The sequence below is a fragment of the Bidens hawaiensis genome, unplaced genomic scaffold, assembly GCF_021521415.1.
Source record: "Bidens hawaiensis isolate Kalapana, Puna unplaced genomic scaffold, B.hawaiensis_p1.1 tig00030786_1, whole genome shotgun sequence".
In the NCBI taxonomy this organism is placed as follows: Eukaryota; Viridiplantae; Streptophyta; class Magnoliopsida; order Asterales; family Asteraceae; genus Bidens; species Bidens hawaiensis.
In genome coordinates, this window is record NW_027495146.1 from 28,484 (window position 1) to 37,242 (window position 8,759).

The following is an 8,759-nucleotide window of genomic DNA, read 5'->3' on the forward strand; positions in this document are numbered from 1 at the left end:
TGTCATCTCATTTTCACCTTGATCTACCTGAATTTGTGAAGCTACTCCTTTCAAGTATCATAAACCGTTTTTAATTAAAGATCACTTATACATTAAAATTAAACACAAATAGATATAAACTTTACATGTACGTTTCAAACTAAAAATAACACAATAAAAAGTAAAAACATAAATAAATAAAATACTTTGGTGAAATATATATCATTGTAATCGTCGAGTAGAATGCATAAGTTTAGATTCATCTTGTAAAACAAATTAATAGAGAAATATATAGAGCAAATTTGATTGTAGACTAGTATCTAGATAGTAGAGAGTATGAATGTATTTATAATGCAACGGTATAATAGTTGTTAAAAGGCTACATTTGCTTTGCATTCATCGAGTACCAACCCGAATTCATGAAAAGAGAAGACAGCGGCGATGTACTCAGAATACCTGTGATACCTAATTGGGTTCACTCGTGACCGCCCCCACCTCCCTGAGAATCCTGTTAAATTTAAGAAAAAAAAATGTGAACGCAAAACTCTTTCCCATTAATTTAGCCCAGGAGACATACGTTTTCGTATGTGGAGTTTGCTCTACAACACATGTTTTTGTTTTCTTGTTTTTTTTTGTTTGCTTTTGTTCACTTGTTTTGAAAACAAAAGTTGTTGGAAACAAGGTCAAGGGGAAGCACAAAAAGGGAAAAGTTGTATTACAGATTTAGGTTGTACAAATCTCAAGGACACACGTGATTATTGGGTCGCTTGTACGTGTGTTTATGGTCTTGATATTTGTGTTCAAAGTCTCATGTGCCCAAAGGACTTACCTAATTTATTCAATATTCTTGTAATGCTATTCTTTCATGGCTTCAATCCCCATGATTGTTAAAACAATATAGTGAACTTTGTGTTATATGCAATATAGATTACCTATTTGTTGTTAGGTATTAATCATAGTTGGTACACAGCGGGAACACAAACACACTCACGCACAAATGAAAACGAAAATAAACGCCAGGAGAATTAACATCGTTCGATTAAAGTGACATATGTACATGGACTGCAACTAAGGTTTTCTTTAATATAATTACTCAGTACTATACAAGATTACAATTAACAATTACAAGGGATATATATAACCAAGGATTAAGGTTTATAACTTGGTGGCTAGCTAAGAAACTAAATATGAGCCTAACAATCAAATACTAAAACCGGCCCCAGTAGCCCTTTAATTTTGTCACCCGAACTAATCCAAGCTAAAGGCTTTCACCAATACTAACATATGTGTACCTTACCATATGTATATCCTTAAAATACACATGCCCATGGTCTCTTGTACGGTAAGACATATATTCAATATGGTATGCCTGACATTGCTCAATAAGGCAATAACTTTTACAAACTTTTGTAGGTTGTGGTTTATTGAAGGTGTGATTGGCACAAATTTATAGAACTTAATTTTAACATTTTAAACTTTTGGTTTCATTAAATAAGTTGTAATGGAAAATTAGTTTATTTTGATGACTGAGTTTAAACATACATTTTAGTAGGACACATGCATCACACAAATAAGGGGTTGTTTGGTAGCGCCTCTTGATATTCATTAAAAAGCTCCCTCTTAATGGTTAATAACCTTTTAATAGTTAAGCTGTAATCTTAAGTCTGAATGGTTAAGAGGTAACACTTAAGAGGTAGCCTTTTAATAATTCAGACTTAAGGTTATCTCTTAACCATTAAGAGACTATGAACCATTAAGAGGCTCTCAAGTTACTTTTAGTGGCAAATAAAAAATCACATCAAATTAAATGCGACTAGATCATGTTAATTTTGATTAAATAAGAGTTTTAACACTTACGTGACTTTCGCTTGAAGAATTAAATAGTTTCGGTTCATTATGTTTAAGTGAAACTTAGCCCATTTCACATGCAAACTTTAAACAATTTGGATGTGATCATCAAACGTGTAGTTGATAACTAAAGTAACCATGTAAGTTTTAGAATTCCTTTTTAATATGTTTTGAAGGTGGTGTGTATAATATATTAAATGTTTAACAACGCATGAGTTCTAAACGTATGAAATGATTTGAAGACGAAAGAGAAAAGTGTTGTGTTTTTATAAATCAATGCATGATAAAAACTTTCTTTTACTTCTTGGATTAATGGTCCTTTACAGATGAAAGGTTATGATGACACCTGATTAACGACAATGTCTTAGTAAATTGACTGATAAATTGGTATGGGGTCATGACAACATTCAAATGGAGGGGGTCACGAGTCATGACCTCGTATGTAAATATGGACATATTTACACAACTGGCATCCCAATGTTTTGTTTAGGTCAATATATTCAGACTATCCTTATATTTAGATTCAATATTTGAAATGTACGAGAGGATATGTTATGTCTGAACGTGTTCGTTGCTATTGCATGAATTTTTAAAAACTATGCATGTGAATGTGTAAACCCAGCCGTTAAAACACTCTGGTTACGAGTGTTTCATCATAAGAATAAAGTAGCGTTGTTTGGGAAAAATTGTTTTGAGTCCTTCATTTACTTGAAAATTGAAATCTATGTGCTTTAATTCATTTTAATGTAATAATTTGGTAAAATAACAATAATAAGTACTTTAGAAACATTAATTAATTTATTTTTTACATTAGTTTTAGTTCTCTTATAATAAGTTAAATAAATGTTCACAAAAAGTTTGTTTTGGTATTAAACAACAATTTCATTTTGCTTAAAAAGTAAGTTGATGATGAAAATAAATTAAAACGTCATATTTGAAAGCCCTACGGCTGCCCGTAGTAGGCGAGAAACGTGAAGGTTTTGGGGCGACAAACAATTTTGATACCCCCCTCCCCTCGGGTGATAGGGGGGGGGGGGGGGCGAGACACACACACACATACATATATAGGATCAGGATTATGAGAGAACTTTTTTAAAATTGAGAACTTTGAGAACCATTTTGGACCACAAAAAACACAAAAATAAAAAAAATCATAAAATAAAAAAAAACATAAAAATGAAAGTAAAAAAAAACCAAAATTCTAATTTTAACATCCCGGTTTCATTAAAAAAAACTCGGTTTAGCAAATTATATACACATATGTATAATATATACATATATGTACATTTACATGATTTTTTATACACATGTGTATAATTTAAAATAAATGATACTGTACATATGTGTATATTACGTAACTAAATATTAAACAAAATTATACATATGTGTATAATACAACGTTTTTTTTTTTGTTTTTTTTACTTTTTTAAATTTTTTGTTATTTTTTGTTTTATGATTTTTTAAATGTGTTTTTAGTGGTTCAAAATGGTTCTCAAAGTTCTCAATTTGCTAAGCGTTCTCTTAGGATCCTTACCCTATATATATATATATATATATGAGGCTACGACACCATTACACTTAAGAAACAAGAACTTATCATTTATTGATTGAACGTCATATGACGCAAATCGTCCCATTTTATAGCTTCTACACGTAGCCTAACATTTGCATTCATTTAATAGTATCAATCACTTCTTTATGCCATGTGTCAAGTGTCGAGACCCAACCCCTGTTTGTCCTTCTCGCAGACTTTTGATGTATTTTTTACAGTTATCCATCACACACATAAATAAAAGCCAACCACTAAGCAATTAAGCCTGTCAAGTGTCAATGTCAACCCACAGTCCCATACCACAACCGTAAAAAGACATACTTATTCACTGCCTAACAAATACTCTCTCTAAAACAAAAGAATAGGTAACAAATATTTGTTACATATTCTTTTAAATAGGTAACAAATATATAACAATTGTTCGTGTATTTCTATTTTTTCAAATCAATTCAAACTATGACCCCACCAAAAAAATAAAAAAAAATTCCCTACTATCTTCCAAGGTTAATGGAATGACAAATTTAATTAGAACCCATTTTCATAATAATATACATAGTTACCATGAGTATACATGGCTATACTCATTAAACATATTATGGCTTTACCCTTTGGACACACAGGCTAGTTATCTTACCCTTTTCAGTTTACATATAGTATTTCATTTATTGGGAAAAAATCTAATATAATAAATACGCGAATCCATTTTATCACGAAATCGATTCATGAAATCACATCCAAACATCTCGGAATCATCAATAATATCCAATTAATCATTGGTTCACACAAAAAAAAAAGTTTTGGATGGTTAATCGATCAGTTTTTCACTTTTTTTCACGAAAACCGTTTTTGAGCGTTTTATATTTTTGGCTTAGCGTTTTAGGGTTTGGTTGAGCATTTTTTGAGCGTTTAGTACTTTTGCATTTGTTTTTTGCCTTTGAGCGTCTCGCGTACCTATCGTACATTAAGGCATTAGCGTACAATATCTCTACCTTTTTTTTATATTATCTCCACCGATCGAATATGAACTACAAATAGTTCTTGATCTCTCATCAAAATCGTTTTAAGAGCTTTAATTGGTGAATTTGGTTTTTTTACTACAAAAATAGAAAAAGATTAAAATTAACTTTGTATAGTTGCATTGTAATAGAGATGAGCTAACAGACCAGATCTTTTATTTAGTTCCAAGTACCCAAAAATTACTTTTTGTTATGCTTCACAAAAGATATTAACAAATAAAATTGTGCATTTTTTTTGGCTTATTGGTCATGATTGATAATATTACTATTTCAACTGTTGTACCATAGGAAAAATACACGAATCGACAAAAACAAAAATTGTTCCAATAAACTGTATCAAACAAATTAATAGCTGATCAGTCAACCTTTAAATCTCCTTTATTTTAATTATATTTGACATTATATTATAATGTATATTATGAACCATATCATCTCTCAAATATATCTTATGGTTAACATTTGAAACTCCACACTTAGAAGAGATGGTTGGTGACAATAATTTTTGTTGGGTCTTCTTTGATTCAAAAATAGGTTTTAACTATAAGTCGACAGAGTGGTCGGACCGGTGTTAATTTAAAGTTATACACGTGTTGTTTGTGTTGTCTTCTTCGAGTTGTGGAGGGGTAGCTGGTGTATTGTCTGGTTTTGGTGCTTTGTTTATAAAAGTTACAGTTTGAAAAAGAAAACTTTAAACTGTTAAATTACAATTTCATAAAATAGCGCAAGAGAAATGGTGATGCGATTGAAGATGACGCCACACATGAGATGAAGTGTTGGTGCGTACTTACAAACCTAGGGGGTTTTTGAATTAGTTTTTCTCCTATTCTTGTCTAACAAGTAATTGTATGGTTATAAATAGGGTTATTTGTAATCAAGTATTCACAACTTATCATTCAATACAATAAATGTTTAGACTTGAATCTTATTGTCTTCAGGTGCATGAGATGATGAGATTCTCGTTGCCGAACTATATGGGCGCATGAGCATGAGTTGGATTGAAACGAAGTGGTGCCATATGAGATGACGTGTTGCATCGTATGATGCAGGAGAAGAGTTAAAACGAGGGTAGAAAGTAAACGGTTATTTTAATAATTGTTTTAAGGGTATCTTGTCATCTTAGAGTGGTTTAGGTGTTTATGTGGAAATAAATGAATAGACCCAAAAGGTACAATAGGTGGAGCCTACAAAATACTATTTCCCCATGCTCAAACAAACTCGTCGTTTTGCATATTGGTAAAATAACGTAACGCGTACTTATATCATATGGGTATCAACAGTCAACAATGACTGTCTCTTTGCATTATTGTACAACCACCTCATTCGTATAAATCCATCCACAGTTTTACTCCATGGTACAAGTGTACAAACACATAATGCGTAGATTTGTGTGTATGAACAGTCATTGTACAGACATAATTCTTGTGTATGCTCAGCTACACATTAACTGTCATTTCATACAATGATACAAAAACAAACCGACAATGTATGCATGTTAATTGCGACTTATATATATATATATATTCATGCATGTATCAAAGTTAACAGTTATCTAGAACAACAGTTTGCTCAATGGTATCATCTCCAAACTACATATTTCCATATATGAAGAAACATTAATTGACCCCGGGCAGATTACGGATAATCTGGGGGTTAAATAGATGTTTCCCACGAGGGGTTATGTCCGGCAAAGATGGTTCTTCTGGTGACCTGCAAAACAGACACCGTGAGCTCGTCACTTAGAGGGGGGGTACCTCCTTGTGACCACCCTCCGGCGTGAGAATCAGACTAGATTGCTCTTGAATATAAGTGTATATTAAGATATTGCTAGAAAAGATAAGATGTGATAAGGTAATGTAATGTGTCCATACCATTCCAAGGTGTTGGAGTATTTATAGCCGAAGGTAGGTTTCCAAGCAGGTACAGCCGGCTGAATAGTATTCCTGTTCTGCCAACTGTGGGCTACGCACGTGCCATGCTGGTGGTTGGTGGGTAGGCAGCGGCTGATAGTGACCAGGCCGGCTGTGTACTATTCCTGTTCCACCAACTGCAGGCTATGCACGTCCTCCAACAGGTTGGTGAGTAGGCAGCGGCTGATAGTGACATACAGTACAAGAGCGTGCTGCTCGTCATACTGTTGTCAGTGAGCTGTCGTATCTTTGGTCAGATCTTTTGTCCATACCTCGTCAGGTACAGTACAAAAGATCCTCCAGTATCGTACGGACTGGCTCATTTGTGCGGGAGTGTTCCCGGCTTTGTGCGGGAGTGTTCCCGGCTTGCTCACTCCTTCTTCAGGTGACACTACTGAATTATTTAAGAGTTAAGTGCCTTGTGTGTGTAGCCTTGCTGCGCGGGTAGCCTTCCCTGATGGCTAGTATCCGTTGCTGCGGGAACAGGCGGAGTACGTCGACCATTGGGAGGCTTTTCCTGCGGGAACAAGCTTGCGTACTGCGCGTAAGGACGTCACGTCTCTGAGCATGGTGGGTCCTGCGGATCCAGTTGGTTTCTGTGCAGACATCTCTTCAAGGTGAGTCTTGCGAGTTTAGCCTTTGCGCAAACGTCCCTGTTGAAGGTGAGTCTTGCGGGTTCAACTGCGCAGACGTCCCTCTTTGAGGTGAGTTTTGCGGGTCCAACTGGGCTCTGCTGGGACCTACCTCTTCAAGTCCCCCCAGCCCAATGTTCTTCTCATTAATTGTTAATAAGTGAGGTGAACTTTTGAACTTAAGTAAAGGGTTTTGAAAAGGGTTTAGTTTTAAGGTTTTCCATGGGGATTCTTCCCGCGGAAGTCCTAATGTCACGTGCAGAAATTCCGAACTTTTCTGCTTGATCTTTGGGTATGATGCGGGTAGGTCTGTAACCTCCTCGCAAGTCAGGAGCGTTGAGTTCCACTTGTATAGATTCTCCATGAGGTTTTGGTAGTTTTGAACATAGTGATCAATTATGTTAAAACAACCAATTCCATCTTGGAGCTTCAAACAATCTAGTTCTCGACGTTCCCGCTATGCGGGGATGTTATTCCCGTTTCCGCAAGCATGGCCCAGAAGATCCTTCTTGGTTTCAATTCCCTGCGGAGTGCTAGGTATGTGAAGGGTTTCGCCTTGACACTGTACCCGCACTCGTCTTATAGTTACTTTACTTCCAAGGTATTCCTGGCTTCAATTCCCTGCTGGTGCTAAGTATGTGAAGGGTTTTGCCTTGACACTGTACCCGCACCCGTCTTATAGTTACTTGGTCGCCGAGGTATTCTTGGCTTCAATTCCCTGCAGGTGCTAAGTATGTGAAGGGTTTTGCCTTAACACTGTACTCGCACCTGTCTTATAGTTACTTGGTTGCCAAGGTAAAGGGTATAGTCCCGCTTACTTTTGAATCTTTTTGAATCATTTTGAAATTCGAAGAGTTGGTGAAAGGATAAGAACAGTCCAAACTGTTGAAACGTCGTCCGACGGTTTCTTCTGACAGTGTCAGGACGTGCAGGAAGTTATGACGACGTGACAGTATATGGTCATTCCAGACGCTTTTTCAGGCGCGTGGGCGCAAGTTTTCGGGCGCGTGGCCGCGAAGTTTACGGCACGCGTCCTGTCAACAGCTGTTGCCAGCTTGCTTTTTCCACGTGTCATAGTTTCATTGCACCAGCGTTTTCCTCTCTCTTCCGCATTAAATTCATCGCATTCATTGCGATGAGTATATAAAGGGAGGAGAGGTTGCATCTTAACTCACAGTTTCACCTCTCTTCTTCTTCTAAACGATTTCCGGCGAATACTCTAACTTTTCTGTCGAGCATTCTCCTGAAATCGTTCTTGTTTATATCCCAAACATGTCTTCTCATGATCCTAAGGTTACTGTCGAGGAGTCCGATGTATACCTCGAGAATCCGTCGTCCACGTCGGACAAGGATGACAAGAGGACTGCCGGCGAGTGCCAGTGTGCTCTTCCGGTCGACCTTTATCAGTACGTCGTCAGGAAGTTCATGCTCGAGCCTTTCGAGCCTGAGTTTCCTGCACCTCATTAGACGGTGTACGATGCCCCCAAGGGCAAGATAGGGGTGTACGCTGCATTCTTCGTCTATGGGAATCTCAGGTTCCCATTGACGAAGTTTGTATACCGTGTTCTGGAGAGACACGGTGTGCATCTGACTGAGGTACACCCAATGGCGATCGCCAAGATCCGCCATTTCGAGTGGGTGTGTCTCATTCTGGGTGTGGAGCCCCATGTTGACCGCCTGATGACCTTCTATTCCTGGAGGTGCATCCAGGGGTGGTATACCTTGGTCAATCGGATCAAGGGTTTGAAGATCTGCGCTACCGAGCGCAGTCTTCGATCTTGGAAGCGGGAGTTCTTCTATATCTCCGCTCGCGTCGTCCCCATAG